Raw genomic sequence first — 18,928 nt, 5'->3', positions numbered from 1 at the left:
CAGTACACAATTAGTTACTTTCTAGACACTGTCATTTTAAACATTTGCTTTAACCTAAACATGTCAGATAGGATGAGGACTCCTGCAGCTTGGTTGATTTGGAGCTAAAATGTGACAATGTAGCCTGATGTATCTGTCTTCTGCATGATTGTAGGTTGCTCTCCCTTTCCTTATTCTAGCTCTTTGTTTTGTTTAGTTTTGTTTTCAAGTGTAACTATGACCTTACTCTGTTTTTGGAGTACCTTCTTAACACAGATTTGTAACAATCACGTCCTGACCAGAAATACTATATTCAGAAATAACCTTTGGGATTGATGACTTATCAAATGTATTATTTCATGATCATCTAAAGATAACACAGGCATTTGTGACCGTATATATCCAAACAATCCTACAGCTGAATAGTCTTTAAAGACTGCCAGGGAGTTATTAAAGTCATATTGAACATACCAGGAGAACAATTTTTGGAAATGAAAAATTTTGTTTCAGATAATGTAATATAGATTGTGATGTTTGCTGCTTATATAAATGTGTGTGTGAGAGCGTGTGTGTATGTCTGATGTATAATAAGTTCATAGAAGAATTTGTTATTGGTAGCATTGTTATGAAATACAATTCTGTAACCTCCTATGCAGAGACACTATGCATTGAATCGATGAATTAAATATTCCAGTTAAAAATTGAAACATGTTTGTTCTTAACACATTTCAGGAAAATGGGATTGTTTTGTGGATGGAATGCTTTAATTTGTGAAAACCATCTGCTTGTCTTGATTTACCTCTCTTAGTTAAGTGAAAAGTTTTAAAAGAACAAGAGCAGCTGAGGGCATACCTTTATAAAAACCTTGGCTCAATGCAGTCAAATACTGTGGGTTTCATAATTGTTCCTCATCAATAATTTCCACCTACTCCTTATGCCTCTTTCAAATGTTTCTTTTTTCATATATATTCCGAACCATAGACTGTGTCAAAGACCAAAATCTTTCTCCAAATCAAGATGATTTCCATTTTTGGCTTGACACTTTATTAACTGATTCTTTTAAAATCAATAAGTCACCTTCCACTGCTCTTATTTTTCATCTTCCCATATTTGCAATATTTTAAAATTTTGATTTTAAAGACTCTAGTTTCAGCCATTTGTTGGTAGGACTTTTCTGAAAGTCTGAACAATTTTGAATACCCACTTACTATTATTTTTCCTACTATACAAACAATTGTTTCATAAGGTAAAGGGAGGTATTCTAACCCTTTTAATTACAAGTCCTGGAGCAGAAGTAGTAGCCATGGCAAATTTTGCCACTAACACCATTCCATGACAAGACACACTGAGAGGTAAGAGCAATAAGTCTCATTTTCTTCTTCAGTTAACCTAGTTTCTGGACAGAGAGCTTTCCTAGAGGAGCTTTGCAAAATACATTACTTTATGGTAATATGTAAAATTTGTCATCTGCAAAAGGTGTGCACAGATCCTTGCATAACATACTTGCATTAATCTTGTTTGCTTTCCAAAAGAAAGAATAACAAGTAATTTTATGGTGAAGGTCACAAAACTTTAGGCCTATAAAGGTAAAACTGACCTAGGATGTAGCAGAATATGCCTCTACTACCATAAAAACTTGAAGGCAGAGATCTTTTTAACTCTCTAGCCAGGATCTCTTCTGTGCTTAAAACATATTTTTCAAAATAGAACTATATGTGAAAGGAGAGTGCTGCAAGATGACACAGGATATGGGAGTCTTGATCATGGTGACATTTCTATTGTGAGGAATTCCCACAGTGCATTTGAGCTCCTGTTTTGAATCTCTCTTTTTGAAAGGGAGGAAGATCAACTGCAGCGCCAATACTTAAAATACCTGACTATGGGGAAGAGATTCATTGTAATGAACTCTCCAGCCTCAAAACATTTCTCCTCAGAGCTTACTTGATTATATGCAAAGCCTAAGAACTTGTTAAAATGCAAGTATATTACCTATTTAGTATATTAGTCCATTATGAACATTATCTTTACAAAAACATAGATAAGTTTATTCCATTGGTTATCAAAATAATGTAAATTCCATGAAAATTTCCTATCAAACCAATGCTAAGAAAAATCGGAGGTTGGAAGCCTAGAACTGGTATTAAAGTGCAACATGAGGACACTGAACAGAGAGATAGGGGAAAAAGATCATTCAAGGAATAACTTCAGAGTAGAGGGACCCTAGTTCATAAAATGTGTCAACAAACTGAAGAGGAACACTTGGCCTGGATTTAAAGCCTTCATAATACAGAAAATCTATGGTTTTCCAGGAGGATTGACTTATGTCATGAGTCTGCAATCCATTCAGTTAATTAAGTGAACCCAATGAGGGGAGAAATATTAGTCCTGCAGATTTGGACAATTTTGCAGGACAAATTACAAATGGATTCTTCAGATATTTTCATTTTTCAAATAGTGCAGTATCATCATGCAATATTATTTTATTTGGAAAACAACAGGGTGACTTACAAATGCATGCCACATAAAACAATTATCAGAGGATATTATTTGAATTGAAGATATGTACCACTGAGTATTGCTGGAACTAGCATTGATTGGCTGTCTTCTACCAAGTTCAGTCATCTTCTGCATCACTTATTTGTTTGGTTTTTCTTTCTTTCTTTTTTGGCATGGGCAACACCAGCAATCGAACCTGGGTCTGCGTCATTGCCAGTGAGAATTCTGCTACTGAGCCACTGTCACACTGCCCCATTTAGCTGTTTTTTTTTATATCTTAGGGACCGAATTGGAAATATGTTTAAATCTCAAAAGGGAAGTCAATAGTATTAAGAAATATTCACTAAAGAACAAATTGCAAGCAAAAATAAGACTTTACTAACTCTAAGGATATTCGATAGTAGAAGTATATATTACCCAAACTTCTGATTAATATTCTAACTAATATGAAGAAAACATTGACTAAAGCAGCCCTAATAGCACAACTATTTAAAGCAACAAAAATATGTCTGTAAATATTAAGTCAATAACTTCCCTTCTGAAATATAAAATGTGCTTGGCACAGAAAATGAATATGATTTCCTGCATGTAAATTACCATATTTTAAACAAAAGATATCTCCAAGAACCATTTTAATCTTCCGTATATTATTTTACATATAGTTCTTTCAAATTCATATTTCAGTGTTGACATATTTCAAATAAAGAAAACAGGCCATTGTAATCCTCTGTATAGTGTTTTCATTCAATTAGCTCTATCTTTTTTTTCTAAGCAAACAAGATGGCAATTTACTCAACGCCAACCCATAATACCATATATCAGCTGGAGGCGAACAAACACAGTGCCGCTCATGGTACACCTTTTAAAAATCAAACAATTTTAAATAAAAGCAAACATGAACATAAATAGTGTTTCCCTTTGGAATATGACTGTTGACAGAAAAATGATAAAAACCTAAAAATGGTTTGAATTTGTAAGGAAGTTCAATAATTCAGGAAATATTTTATTAACTGATAGTGGAAAGAAGAGAATTTAGTTCTTTGCATTATGCAGAAATGAAAAAATAAAATATGTGATATGTGGCTTATTTTTAGAAAAGAACTTTTCCTAACTGTATTAAAATTTCACAAGGTAGTTGAAAACCACATTCTTATCAAGCCCTTACATGCACATAATTCTGTTTAAAATGTTTCTTTTTTTTGTTGTTTTTTTGAAATGTTAATTGCAACATTTTAAAAGGTGAAAGAAAAAGTTGTGGGTCAGTACATTGTTTAAAAAAAGAGCTTGTGGTTTATATTTTCAACATACTTTAACAGAAATTCAGAGGAAGTAGCATCTGAAACCGCAAATAGATACTTCATTCCATTTTAATATTTTCTGTTTGGGATCTTTGGAATATAAGCTGCATAGCTGTCTTATTACTCTCATATGATGAAATTTAAAAATTATCCTCTCCAAGTATTAATTGCCAAAGGATTTGTTTTCTCTTCATTCAGAGAAACCACAAGGAAATATAAAGATATTTATGCAAATTGGATTTTTAGAATTCTTAACTACACTTCCATACTAAATTCATTCAGATTCATTCAAGAAGAGAAGTGACATTCTTACAAATTTCAATTATTTGAGATAATCATGTACTCAATGAAATGTAGACTTAGCAACTACATTAAAATTTTAAAATTGTATTAGTTTTTTCCACACTCCTTCATGTAACAAAATAGATCTTAGTTCTACAGAGGCATGGAATTATAAAAGCACTAGGGCTTGGACTCTAACTCCTCTATTTACTAACGATATGACATTTGGCATGCTACTTAATTTTCTTTTTTTTTCTCAGTTTCTGTTAAAGTTAAAAAAAAAGAGCGTAATAAAATCTACTTAGCTGGGAATGGTGAGAATAATAATGAAATATATATCAAAGACTTGATTTAGGGACATTATTAGTTGTTCAAGTGTTCTTCATCTTGATTTGCCTTGGGTCCTGCATAGTACCTGCTTATGATGGGGCATAAAGAACATTATCTGAAAAAAATGAAAGAAAGATGAAAGAAAGGAGCTAATTGTACATAATTTTAGCAAAATGCTTTCCTTTCAGTGACATGCATTTTCATTAGAGATTTTATCTGGGTTGCCCATATATCTATAGAATTTTATTCTTGAATTTGCTTGATTACTTTTGTATTAAAACCTAGAAATTCTGGTATGACAACTGTCATATAAAGCTGAATTTTTGTAACCTGGTACAACTTTTTTGGTTTGGGAAACTTGGTACAACTGTTTTATACAATACGTGTACAATGTATAATTAGAGCTGAGAAACAGCTATACATCTTGCATGGTAATTTTGCTCCTCGTACTTCAACCTCAAAATATAATGAAGAAAATAAAAAATAATACGAGCATAATGTCATCGTAGCATTATTTAATATAAGGAATCATTGGAAATAATTCTTATGTAAATTAAAGCATAGGAGTTCTTAGTGCAATGCCTGGAACCATGGTTGATGATTAATAAATATTAGGACAGGAGAGAAAATACTAAGTGTGCAACAATACATTATGTTGATTACTCTCTAGATGGAATAGAATCACTATTGTGATGAATGGGATTGCATAACATGCTCTTGACATTATATTAAATGTATGTAGGAAGGTATAAAATGTCATTGACATAACATCCATCAAAAAAACTAAATATAGGAAGAAATTTTTTAAAAGACTATTAGGATAGTTAAATTTGGAAGATTTTTGTTCTCTTTCATTTTTAAATGTTTATATTGAATTTTATTTTAAGAAAAATAAAGCATTTCCAAAATTTCCAAAATGAATCTAGATATCCATTTTCATGGTACAATTGATCTTAATTCCTTAGGAGTAAAAAGCATGTGATGAATCTATTACTATTGTTGTAATAAACAACATCCACCCACCTCTAGCACCAGTGCGATAGATAATCCCATCTTCCTATCACTAAAATTTTTCATCTAAAGGCATTAGTTTACAGCCACTCATACAAAGAAATAATAATCATGTAAAGAAATTAAGTATAAGAATACTTATCATATAAAAAGCTATTTGGAGTATAAGTATGTATATGTGAGAGAGACTACAGAGATGCCACACCACTGTTTAAATGGGTTCACCTGAGATCATGTGTAAATGTATATGACGAGGACACTGAATATAGTAACAGTTTATCTGGGCAGAACCACTTGCTTGAATATGAACTTTATAAATTTTACTATCTTGTAGTGTATTTGGCACAATTTGAGAAACGCACCTTGCTCATTCTATAATGCAGTCAAACCAAGCACTGATCTAAAACAAGCATGAGAGGCTTTCACATTAGTAAGAGTACTTCAGTGCCACTTTCACCAAATATCTGGTGGATTTCATTTCAGTCACCTTTTTCAGTCATTATTTTATCTTTTTTGATGGACCTTTGAAATGGCATTCTCAGATGATTTTTTAAACAATTTGATAGTTTCATGCACAATTATCTATCTATCTATCTATCTATCTATATGTATATATAATTGTATATATATAATGATTCCAGATATGTAATTAGTTCATTTACTGTGGGAAAATTTTTCCAGAATCTGATAGGTATTTTCTTAAATTCAAAACAAAATGAAAATATTTACATTGATTCATGCAAAGAAATAAATGTGTCTATGCTTCATTTTTCAAAAATGTTACCTATCTACTTAATCTGTCACCCCAATTTTCCTCTCTAGGGCAGATTTGGTTATGCACATCTGTACCAGCGATCAGAAAGCAAAGCAAAAATGTTAGTAGTTCCTGAGATGGATTTCACTACAGAGCGTTGGACAGACCTTCTCTCTGAATGTGGCCTGTTTGCCAACTTGTTGATAAATATCAGAATCTACATCCACTCACGCCAGACAAATATACAATAACTGTTGGAGTAATTTCACATACTAAACTTCTGGGTGGAAGGACAATACTCTAGTGATTTAGCTAGAAATACTGGAAACATTTATAGAATGATAATGCAGAGTCATTGAAAAAAGCTCAGAGGCAAGGATGATCATCACAATTCTCCAGAAATTCATTCATATATACTGTGTCATTTAAAATGTACTTTAAAAAACTACTGGGGGGGACTGTGCAGGGATGTTTCAGTGGTAGAATTCTCATCTGCCATGAGGAGACCCAGGTTTTATTCCCAGCCCATGCACTTCCCAAAAGCAAGCAAACAAGCAAAACAAACCAAGGTAAAAGCAAATCAACAACAAAAATTCAACAAATGGTGCTACAATAATGGGATACTCATTTGGAAAAAGAATGAAATGTGACCCCTGCCATACAGCATGCAAAAAAAAAAAAAAACCTATTGGGAAGATTTGTGTCTATTTTCCTGGTAATTTTCAGATATGAAATGTAGAGCTTAGAAAATTTATAACAGTTTAGGTGTCTCAGAGATTGAAATCCTTGATTGAGTGACAACTGTTGGAAACTATGAATAAAACTTTTAATATCATAAAATCATCGTAGCAAACATGAGTGTTTTGCATTGACTGTGAGAGCAGCTTGTATGCTAAAGCTAAATACAAATGAAGAAAAGCTGAATAAAAATAAAAGTAATTAAAAATGGAAGAATTACAGGTTGGTACAAACGATTCAATATTTTCAAAATGTTCAGTCTTTAATAGGCATAATAGATGCTATATAAGCACAAAAATAATAATAAAAGGCATGATTTCTTGATAAGATAGTTAGGGAACAAAATCCAATGGATCCAGATTTTTACGCTGAAGTTCCGAAAATGGAGAGAGTCTATGATTTTTTGAAGAATTTGTACTGGCAACCATATATCTTCCAAGGCAATAGTAACCATGACACTAAGTACTGAAGTATTTGGAAAGATATACAGTAGAAGTGATTACTTAATGATAACTTTAAAATGAAAAATTTCTTGCCTAATTAAAAGCATGATAATTAATGGTTTCCATATTGAACTCTTCTGGAATTGGTATCCACTTTGAGTTACAAATCAAAATCTAGCAATGCACTATGCTGGTGTGTGTGCTTCAAGACTAATGTCAGTTAATGACATATGATTTATGCAACCAAGTCTTACCTAAAATTTACAGAATTCCTTTACAATTATATGATGCACGGAGCTCTATGTGTGACACGTGAAGCCATAGTCAGATATGTCTCAAGGACAAAGCTTAACAATTAAATGATGCTGCCCTAACCTGATGATTAAAAGTCAACTAGTGACTTGGTGAGGCAACCAGTACTAAGATAGACAATTCTGACAATTAATGCTAAACTAAAATTAACAAAAAATATCTGGGCTCAAACCATACATGCATTTAGTCTGCAAACCTATGTAATCATCATGAGATAATGCAAATGGGACAGCATCTTTCCAATTCCACATAGCCTTCTGAATGTTTATTGCCCTCTACAATTGACATTCTTCAAGATTTCCTTCAGTTTTACTTTAACATAATTTTATTTGTATAAGGTCATCAAAGAATATCAGTCCACATTACTGAAAGCAAAAAGTGTGGACAATGTCAACAGTAATCAAAGTAAGCCATCCAACAACCCAGGTGCCAGTCTGAAGGTATAGAAAACTTTGCTGAGACACAGACTGAATGCAATGAACCAGCTGTGGCACAGGAGAAATTGTCCTCCAGTTTAAACAGAGTTCAGAATCCTGAGCGTCTAAGTACTCACACGGTATTTGAAATTTCAGTTGCTAAGGGAGAGAGGTATTTAGCCCTCTGACCTGTTTTACATTGCCTGCCCTATGTAGGTGACCTGAGCCTGAAGGTGTTGACCACAAACAGGAGAACAAAATAAAATGAACAAACCAAAAAACTGTGGGTTAATCCAATCCTAAACAAGGCAGGAGTAGGTGCCTTATTGTGGTTCAGGGCAGACGCAAGGGGACTGCTTACCCTCTGTGACTCCCGCACAGGCCTAGAAATGGGTGTGGTGAAAAGACTCCTCCAAATTGGCAAACTAGAGCTCACTTGAAACTGATGGACTTATTTTGTCCATGATTACACATCGAAGGAAGAAATTTTGAGTTACATATATTTAAATCTTTATTAATAATTATGTATTTTAAACCTGAACCTTCTGTAACATTTATCAGTGAATAACATTACATGGCACTTATCAGCGCTAGCAAAACTAGGTTTGACTTTGGTAAAAGCATATATACATTATTAAAATGAATCTTTAAGACACTATGGTAAGAAAACTATTGTTTCTGTGCTGTGAAAACAAAGCATATTTGGAGTGGAACGGAAATAGAAAGACATGAGGCAGATACTTTGTTACTTGTCCCAGAAGTTCTGTTTTCTAGGAACTATACAAGTTGTAAATGACCCATGGCCCCTCAAACACATCCTAAGATACTTTTTTTTCTTCTTCCTTTTCTCATTAGTTGCCATTCACACAACAGAGTTCTGCCTCTGTTACTCTTGAAGCTTGCATAGATGTGAGTTTGGGTCATAAAGTCCAGAGATATAAGAACTTGAAGTAAGTTTTCATTGGTTTTGAAACACGTGGTAGACATAGCAGGCGGGTAAGGAAAGGTTTTTCATGATAAATGGAAAAGTATCTGTGGTATGTTATTTTTCCCCCTGTGGTATGTTTTGCTCTCATTAATGACTTACTTGTTACCTGTACAGCTAAGTAAATTTTCCCATATTTGATTCAATACTAATGTCATTCCAATCTAACATCACAAACTTATTCTCCAGTCTCGTCAAATTAAGCTACCTGCTGTCCCTCAAAACATTGCTCTATTTCTCTTGTAAGGGTGATTTTATTCCACTCATATTTCAAAAAACATACACGAAATACATATCTGTATTGTATACTGTGCCATAACTTCTTAAGAACTGTATCTTCTATAGTTCTGTCTTTGTGGCCACACATGGTAAATTATCTTTAAAAATGTACACTATCAACCAATATACTTTGAACAAAATTGCAAGATAGATTCCTAAAAATGGATTAGAAAAATAGTACATTTGGTTTAATATTAATTAACTAAATGAAAAGCATTTCGTTTAAACTTTTTAAAATAAAATACAGGTAAAGAATTAAAACCACCTTTTCCCATAGCTACTTTATTGGGAAAACACTGGCAAAATTGTATTCGATCAGTAGACAAGAGTCATAAGCTCATGAGTTTGTGGATTTTAATTTTATAAATGAATGCGAATATGGTTCCACAGACAAATAAATTGCTGGCATAAAAGATAAAAAAATGGCTTATATATTTTAAAATATTATAATGAAGTAAAAACCATGACAGTCATTTAAAGAATTATAACTATCCCTTAACTAGCTACCATGTGGCACAGCTCTTATAGACATTTAATGTAAGTCTTGTTACTATCCCCAGCTCAAAATTAAGAAATATGAGATACCAAAGTTAGTTAACTTCCCAATGTCATACAACCAAGGTGCCGGGGTTGGGATTTGAAAACAGGCTCTCCAGCTCTGGAGTCTGAACTCTTAAATCTTCCAATTTATTAAACACAGAGCAAGCAAGCAAATTTAGTAGTGGATATACATATCCTCGAAAACATAAGCAAAGCTTTGATAGACTGCTACTAATAATTTAACTAGCATCTTCTGTAACAACTCTAGACATTTAAAAGAAGCATCATATATTAAAATATTACAACAATCACTACAGAGACCAGTAATCTGCAAATACATCTATATAAGTATGAATATTTGCTGTTAGAACATATACTTGATTAAGGCAGAAAATTGGCACTGTATCTACCTTGTTCACTTCTTTCTTATCCATTGAATATATATTTATTCATGTTTGGAAATACTTAATACAATTGGTTGAAAAATGGATAAGTTGATAAATGCTGTATTTGCCTCATTGCATAGATCTCACCTTTAACGTTTTCTGGCATGACTATTTCTTACAGGTAAAATTTCCAAAATAGCAACTGTATAAATGTGTTTAGTATATTACTTAAATGGCTATCATCATTTCTTTACTACAAAACATGCATTAAATATTGATAAGCAGGCTTTCTGTAATACAGAGCTTTGTAAATACTAGTGTAGACTATTTGTCAAACCTGTCAGTTTTTATTCAATACAATAATATAAAAAAACAAGTCTCTTATTCTAGCTAGATCTTAAGGAATTAGTCAATTTGAAGTTTAATATGTAACTAACATACCCTATACTTATTTTAAACATGATTTTATATCTTATTGTTTCTAATTAAAGAAATTGCAGCCTAAGAGAGTTTCATAATGATAGATTGATGGTGCTTTAAGAGATACAAGTCAAGTAGCATAATACCTAGCATTATTTGCATTGATCTCAATTTACATTTAACTTTGAAGTGTCACAAACAAAAATCAATCTTGCTGTTTTCTGCTACATTACTATATATTTATGAAAACAATATAAGGAACATCACTACTGCTTTAAAACATCTCCCTTTCATAATAATACCCTGGTGTTGTAGTTTTGAAAATTATCCAATTCAAAACTTAATACAACATACTCCTTATGCCTAAAACTGGTATCATTTATCAGCTATATTAAGCAGTTATGAAAATTTCATTAGTGTAAATAAGTGTAAATTGAGCATATGTGCTTGCAGACTTGCTACTCTTGTAGTAGATACACTGCTTTAAGAAGTGTATCTTTATCAACTACATCTAGAAATGCCTTAAAGGAACATTGCTAAAATCTAACCATGCTACAGTTTATATGCCTGTAGCTGTCTTTGTTGAAAATGAACTATCTTGGAACTTGTGTTTGGAACAAAAGCTATTTAAAATTTGGTTTGTTGAAATTAAAATAAAATAAAGCAAATATACTTTACTATTATCATCTTCCATGAGTATTAAATAGATATAAATAATCTAAATTGTATTGAAACACACATGTACTCTTAATTTATAATGATTACTTCACTGGTAATTACCAATTTCAATATTTGATTTCTTATTTAAGTAGGTGGCCAGAAAACCACATTAACATTTTGTATTTTTCTCTTTATTTCATACACTTGGCATCTAGCTGCAGTTTACAATTTACAAAAGTGCTTTTGATAGCCAAAGAGCTCTGAGCTACAACCCACATGGGTTAACCATTAGTGCTGCTAGATACAAGAAAAAGAGTTTACTATAGACAGAAGTAGCACATTACTTTTCCTTTGTTCATACCCCCACTCCAAGACATCAGCCAGCTTCCACCACACAACAGTAGTAGAACCTTTCCCTAGTCGGCCATTGTTCCAGAACATTATCTAAACACTTATCCAGCCTGCTGAGACTAAGGTTGTTTTCTTGCCAGGTACTGTCAGCCAATTGACTGAAATAATTATTTCATTCTATACTCATGCTTAAAGGTTGAGTTCCTACTTGTCTCCATCCTGCATTGATTGAGAATGTGAATTTAAACATAGGGGTTGTTTAGGTCTGTGGAATTTAAGGCTAAAACTGGCAGCAGACCATATACACTTTCATGTATTCACCGTAATTGCAGAGGTAGTTTCCTTGTATCCCACTCATTATATTTGAAGACCCATTTCCTACCTTCTTATATATATTTTTCAAAATGGCTTAAACTTGGCACTTTCACAGTGTCTTCTAATGGTTAAAAGCTTCAGCTTTATTTAAGCAGATCTTCATTTAGATCTCAGCTTGTTCACTTACTGGATGTGTTTTATGAATGTGGATTCTTCCTGAAGTGTTCCTTTTTACCCACTGTATATCTAATTCAAGATTAAGTAGATTAATTTCTAATGTGGAGAATCAGGAAGACCAATGTCTTAGCATTCTTAAGTTCAGCTCCTTTTAACAGAGGTTTCAATTGATGGTGTCTTAAACAAGGTAGAACTCAATTTCTTTCATAGTTCAGTGAAATAGAAAAGGAGACATATATGGGACCAAATTTCTGTATAGGCAGGAGGATGAGATTCTCAAACAAATGGAGGGATAGTTCTTTGAACGAAATATGAACTGTTGAACCATTATAATGGGAGAGAAGATAAAGTGTGTGGGTAGAAAAGCAAATAAACTTGTCATTCTTGTGGTAGGGAGATGAGGAAGTTCACGTTCTATTAATTAACTTTTGTGTAAATAAGTTTGAGACAAAATCATTAGCAGAGTATGGCTTTGGTTGTGTGTACATGTGGGTAAAATGGGGTGTGAAGTGGAAACTTAACGACAACTCACAAAATTTATAATCTATAGAAGTCATAAAAAATAGTTGACAGACTAAGATTCTGATATGTGGGTTCATTCTGGAAGATTTTCAAATTCTTCAGAAGTTAAAATTACATGAATTAAAATGGTGTTCGTGGCAAGGTACTCATTATACCATACCATGATTATTTTAATTTCCCCTACCAGACTGTGAACTCATCAGAGGTAAGGACGTACCTCAGCTCTTTGTCCCTTGCATTTGCTACAGACCATGTTGATAAAAGTGTGTTGAGTCAACGAATGGTGTATATTATTTCAAAGTATGATAGTCACATTTACTCATGTCTCCATCTTGTATCCAAAGATGATGTATTGTTTAATACAGCTTTCTGTGTGTTCTCTACAAAAATATATTTTCAGTCCGTAGTCCCTGTCACTCTGAGAAATTGAAAAAAGGAAAAAAGAAAACGCAAAACCCTTCATAGAGAGCCTCTGTTTTGGTTTAGATTTAGCACTAAATCATTGCTCAAAAAGAAAAATCAGATATCTACCTGCCCAGGCCACCATGACTTCTACATAACAGTGTTTCTGAGATTTATAAAGCATTGCTTATAATAGGCCACTCTTTCATTCTAACCTGAACCCTAAATACAGCAGTTGCTTCTCTTCTCTACTGGCTTTATCATTCAGACCTATGAGGTATCCTTGAAAGAGAAAACATTTAAAAACAAGGTCTAGGAACTCTACTAAATGGCCATAAAATCCTTCACCAAATGGAAAATGGAATAGTTGTATTGATTATTTTAGGGGCAGAGATGTTCCATGGCTTCAGGTTTGACACCCTTTGAAGTTGCATTTACTCTTTTAGGCTGTTAAGGCACTATTTAATGAATCAATTCAGTCATTTAGTCAATAAGAGAATCCTTGTCTCCTAAAAGAGTTAATATACCTTTCGAGTTGTGCTTCAGTTATGAAAAAAGGAATAGTTTAAACAGTTGACAAATTAGACTTAATATTAGGTAAAAATGCACATTTTTCAAATGGATGGGCACTCCTCTCCAATGATATACTTCTTGTTTGTGCACAAACTCATATACCCACATAGAAAGAAGCATTCTCTGTTTGGAAATGTCAATGGAATGAAATACTGTCATAGAATAATGATCTCTTGTTCCCACATAAATGCCTAGGGAAAATTCAGTGTTCATTTTCAAAGCTGGAAACACTGATCCATCCAGCGTGTCCTATTCAAACAACTTTATTTTATTTCATAAAAAAAGCTGATGTAAATTCAGTCATTTAGTCCGATAGATGTGGATTCCAGAGAATGATATTTGTGTGGTATGGAACTACTAACAGATGAAAATTATTGCATTTTGTTTTTGGTTTATTTGTCAGGAAAACAGAATTAAGATTGTTCATGAGCACTGTGGGGTTTAATATTGGCAATTTAGAAGTAACCTACTACTGATTTTATTTTTCTTTGATTTCTTTTAAGAAAGCCTTTTGCAGTTCTAATAGTCATTCAGTTACATAATTCTGAATTATATGTGTTCTGTTGTTAAGTCTATGCATTGCTATGTGTCAGGAAATAGACATTATAACATAACATCCTAAGATTCGTGGCCATTGAGTGTTCAAATAAAGGTGTTAGCTGAATAAAAAAAAATGATGGAGAATCATGCATGTTTTTGACAATCAGTATTTTAATCTGAACAGCAAAAAGAAAAGATGTCCAGAGCTCCAGCGTAAAGAAGAAAAACACAGAGATTTATATGTTCAAATAATGTGCATGTACATGTATAGAAGTGTGTACAGAGATGATCTGCTGCTGGACTCATTTTACACGCAGAATAGTCACATAATTCTTAGAACAGGTTTTACACCTGCCCCTATGGCGTACACTGTGGTACATGCTGTGGCTTATTGGTAGTTAACTTGATTTCAATGATACAAAGAATGGGTTCAGAATAAGCCTTTCTATCACTATTTCTTATCATCAGGTTCTAAATTTTATATTATCATTATTTATATGGCTAGGGAAATTCAGGTTTTTTTTTTTCATGATGCTACCTATTCAATTTATTTAAAATTTTGACAAACATAATCAAATACTACAAAATATCCCAAATACTACAAAAGAAGACACAGATTTTTTTAATCATTGGAGCACATGAAACCATAGAAATAAAACTTAGAGTCAAATAAAAATGTACTTTTACTTGAACAATATCTTCTTCCTTTTGAAATTAGATCATAGAGAGCATTTCTGAAAAATAAGACTAAAGAATAGTGAGTATCAATAAAAGGAAAGCTGTACAAATATTATCATAAATGTAGGTTTAACTCAGGGTGTAGCATCTGATTTGAAGGAAATGAATTTCCATTCCTTTCTGATATACTTTAAGAAAAGATGGAGTCTTGCCATACCCTGTGTTGCCCCTGGCTCTGCTTGCCTATCTATGCTCCTTATATATGTCTTCCATTTTTGTATCTTTAATGATTGGCCCAGCTTATTCTCCAGTTCCTCTGGGTCTTCTTTTTATTCATTTTGCTCTCTGTTTAGGTAACATCTTACCATGTATCCATAGGTTCTGGAGAGGTCTAATGCTGTTTAAGATAAAATGGTTCACCCAGGCACCGTCAGGGTGGAAAGATATTGTGGAATTGAGCCTGCTGGTTAAGTGAGGAAACTGTCTCAAAAAGTAATTTAAAAGGGCAAGAATGTAGCTTTGCTATGGGAATGAAATCCAGACCTTGTTTATGGTAGTTGGGGAAGAAAAAAAAAAAGCAAAGGCAAAACAACACAAGTCATACTAGATATTGAGAAAAAGCTCAAATGACCTCAGATTCAAGGTCCCTCCCTACTAAGGATGCGATGAGAACAGAGCCCCAGCAGGACCACTGAGACTTCAGAGGCAAAGTAAATAGCCCTAATGTCACAAAAGAGATCATTGCTGTAGTAGGCAGCCAAGCACGTGTATACACATGAGTCTTCAAAGGGTTCAGTAGATTGCCATCTATCTCCCAATGTATAACAGAAAAACAACTGAGCATTTTCTGGGTTTTAACATGTCCCTGAGCTAGCTGGTCGCAGCTGTTGGTGATGCAAACTCACCATCCACCAACCCCATCCGTGACAATGCACACACACTGGGAAGAAGTCACCCCAAGATATACATTTCCATTCAGTTGTTTTTGTGGAATAAAAGTAATTCAGAGCCAACACTGCATTTGACACAGGGACAGTTTATTATCTTGTTTTTCTCCTATTCTGAACCTTTAGATTTTGACATGCTGTGCCATTTCCCTAAGTACAATTTTGACCCTTTACAAATAAAATGAACAAACAACAAAACCCTTTCTGTTTCTCTGCCTGTCATGGGCCACTTCTTTTCTACTCTAAAGTAAACCATTCCTACCTCCTCTGCCCCAATCCACTATCTGCGTGTTTCTATCAGCTCATGGTTGGCCCCTGTTTTAGCTTGCTAAAGCTGCCAAAATGCAACACACCAGCCGTGGATCGGCTTTTAATAGGGGGATTTATTTCATTATAAATGTACAGTTCCTCAGAGGAAAGGCAGCTAGCTTTCATCTTAGGTTCTCTGTTACATGGGAAGGCACACAGCAATGTCTGTTGTCCTTTTCTCCTGGCTTCTGACTTCCAAGGTCTTTCCCTGGGGTGATTCTTTTCTGTAGCTCCAAATGTCTGGGCTGAGCTGCTGGTGCTGAGATGAGGTATGCTGAGGTGCTGAGCTCTCTTCTGACCGCTCTCTTTTAAGCCTCCAGCTAATTAAATTATATCTCACTCATTAGCCCTCTGCAAATGTAATCAGCCATAGATGAATTTCACAAACCAGTGATTTAGGTCCACAGAAACAGAACAATAAGGCATCATCACTTGGCCAAGTTGACTCCTGAACTTAACTACCGCAGCCCCCCAGATTTTCAATACAGAGATTTTTCCATGATTAAATACTTTATTTTAGAGAATTTTTCTGATCATATAACACAATTGATTAAACATGGTTTTACTTAGAATCACTTTTAAAGTCATAAATCATATGGAAGATACACTTTAATACTCATAACTCAAGAATTATTCATAAAATGTTTTTCATGACTCCCTCTCCTTTTTTTTTTTTTTGCATGGGTAGGCCCCAGGAATCTAACATGGGTCTCTGGCATGGCAGCCAAAAACTCTGCCACTGTTCTCCGTCCTCCCCCTTTGGTTCTACACATTTCATCATGTGCTATTTTCTCCAATTTTTCCTACCATCTTAGACGTACAAGGGCAGAGCCATTTTCTTTTGAATCTATTTTTAGCGACTCTTTTGCCTGATGGAAAAAAATCAATTTTAAATACTCTAATTTAGTATCAAAAATTGCAATCAGTAGTACTAACGTTTTCTTGATTATATTTCTAGATGAAAAGTGAAATGAGGATATATATTGGCACTTTTGACTGATTAAATCAATACAATTCCAAATCATTCTGCTTTATTTTAAAGCGCCTTTGTTAAAAAATCTATAGTGACTAATTTATGAACTCCTATAACCATTTAATAACATTGTTTAACCTTTTAAATGTTTCATAACTTTAAAAAGCCCAATGAGTGCTATAATCACAGAATTACTAACTTCCTTTCAAGTACTGGAGTATATACAAAAGGGCCTAGAGTCCCCTTAATTTCATTGAACACATTTCCTCAGTAACCCTTTCCACATCTTCTTTTTTGGCTATCATAAGTAAAAAATCATATTGTGATTAGAAATGCCAAGAGTGGGAGTGTATCTGCTGGTGACTTTCCTGCTTACAGAAAATAGAAATGAGCACTGACAGGAGGCCAGGAAATTGTAAAGCTAACTTATATCGGCAAAAGTTTGTTAGTTTATTATGTTTCATGCACCGAATGTGGATTCATTACTTACTATGTGCATTTGGTATCTACTTGAATTTTGAAAGTAAGTAATTAGGAACAGGTAAATTGGCACATTTGAAATAGGTGATTTTAACAGTTCTTTTACTGATAGTAGCTTAGTTCTACAATTCTTTCTTTTTGTGTATGTGTGCATGCACGTGCATGTGACCCTTATGTTGTTCACTAAGAAATGTTAAACATTTCTTAAGTGAACAATTAAACTCGGTTAATCTCACATAGCAAAAAATTATCTGATATATATGTTTTTGGTCATATATTTACAGTCTCAGTGGGGAAACAAGGCAACAGTCATGAATCAATAGAAAAGAGTATAAAACAGCACATGATTTAAGGCATATGTTATGATTTTATAGTTTCCATAGGAACTCAGAGGAGATTGAGATAATTAGAAGCTTAAAAGTAAAAAAATAATAAATGGCAATGTAGAATTTTACTTTGTAATGGCGCTCATATAAAAGAATACAGGCTAGTAGTATGTATAGAGGAGGGTGTCTAGATTATTAAAAAAGAGAGAACAAGATTGTAGAGGCCCCTTACATCATTGCATATACCAGTCCTTCTTCACCTGGGGCAATTTCACCCCTGTCGCACCCTAGGAGACATTTTACCAAAGTCTGGACACATTTTGATTGTCACAAAGGAGGTGAAGGCGTAGGGGTTGGCTCAAGGGACTCACTTGCCTCTAGTAGATAAAAGCCAGCAATGATGCTAAACATTATTTAATACACAGCATGGTCCCTCAAACAAAGAATTATGTGATACAAAATGACAATACTGCCAAGGATGGGAAACTCTGCCCTAACTGTGGGAGTCTGGCCAGTGAATTCTGTTACTCATCAGGTCCTAGGAAAGCAGAAGCAGAGGCCTCACTGCATTTACACTGCTGTGCAGATGGTGGGAATATGACATTAGATCATAATAAAGAGAAAAAACATGAGCAAAAGGTTTATTCTGAACCACTTAACTTGCATTGCTAAAGCCAAGTGCAGTGCCAATAAGGTATGTACCACAGTGTATATCACAGGCACACGGGATGTCTCTCCATCTATGTAGGCCTTCCTTAGCTTCTTTCAACAATGTTTTGCAATTGTTAAAACACAAGTCTTGCACCTCTTTTGTTAAATTTAATTCCTAAGGATTTTATTCTCTTATTTTTATTGTCAATGGAATGGATTTCTTAATTTCAATGTTGAATTCTTCATTGCTAGTATATAAAAATACAATTGGGTTTGCCTATTGATCTTGTAACCTTGCTGAGCTCATTTATTGATTTTAATAGTTTTAGTGTTTCCTTAGACTATTTTAGACACA

This window comes from Tamandua tetradactyla, chromosome 4, assembly GCF_023851605.1.
Source record: "Tamandua tetradactyla isolate mTamTet1 chromosome 4, mTamTet1.pri, whole genome shotgun sequence".
NCBI classification, from domain to species: Eukaryota; Metazoa; Chordata; class Mammalia; order Pilosa; family Myrmecophagidae; genus Tamandua; species Tamandua tetradactyla.
The sequence above is the reverse complement of the archived record's forward strand: the minus strand, read 5'-3'. Positions refer to the sequence as shown.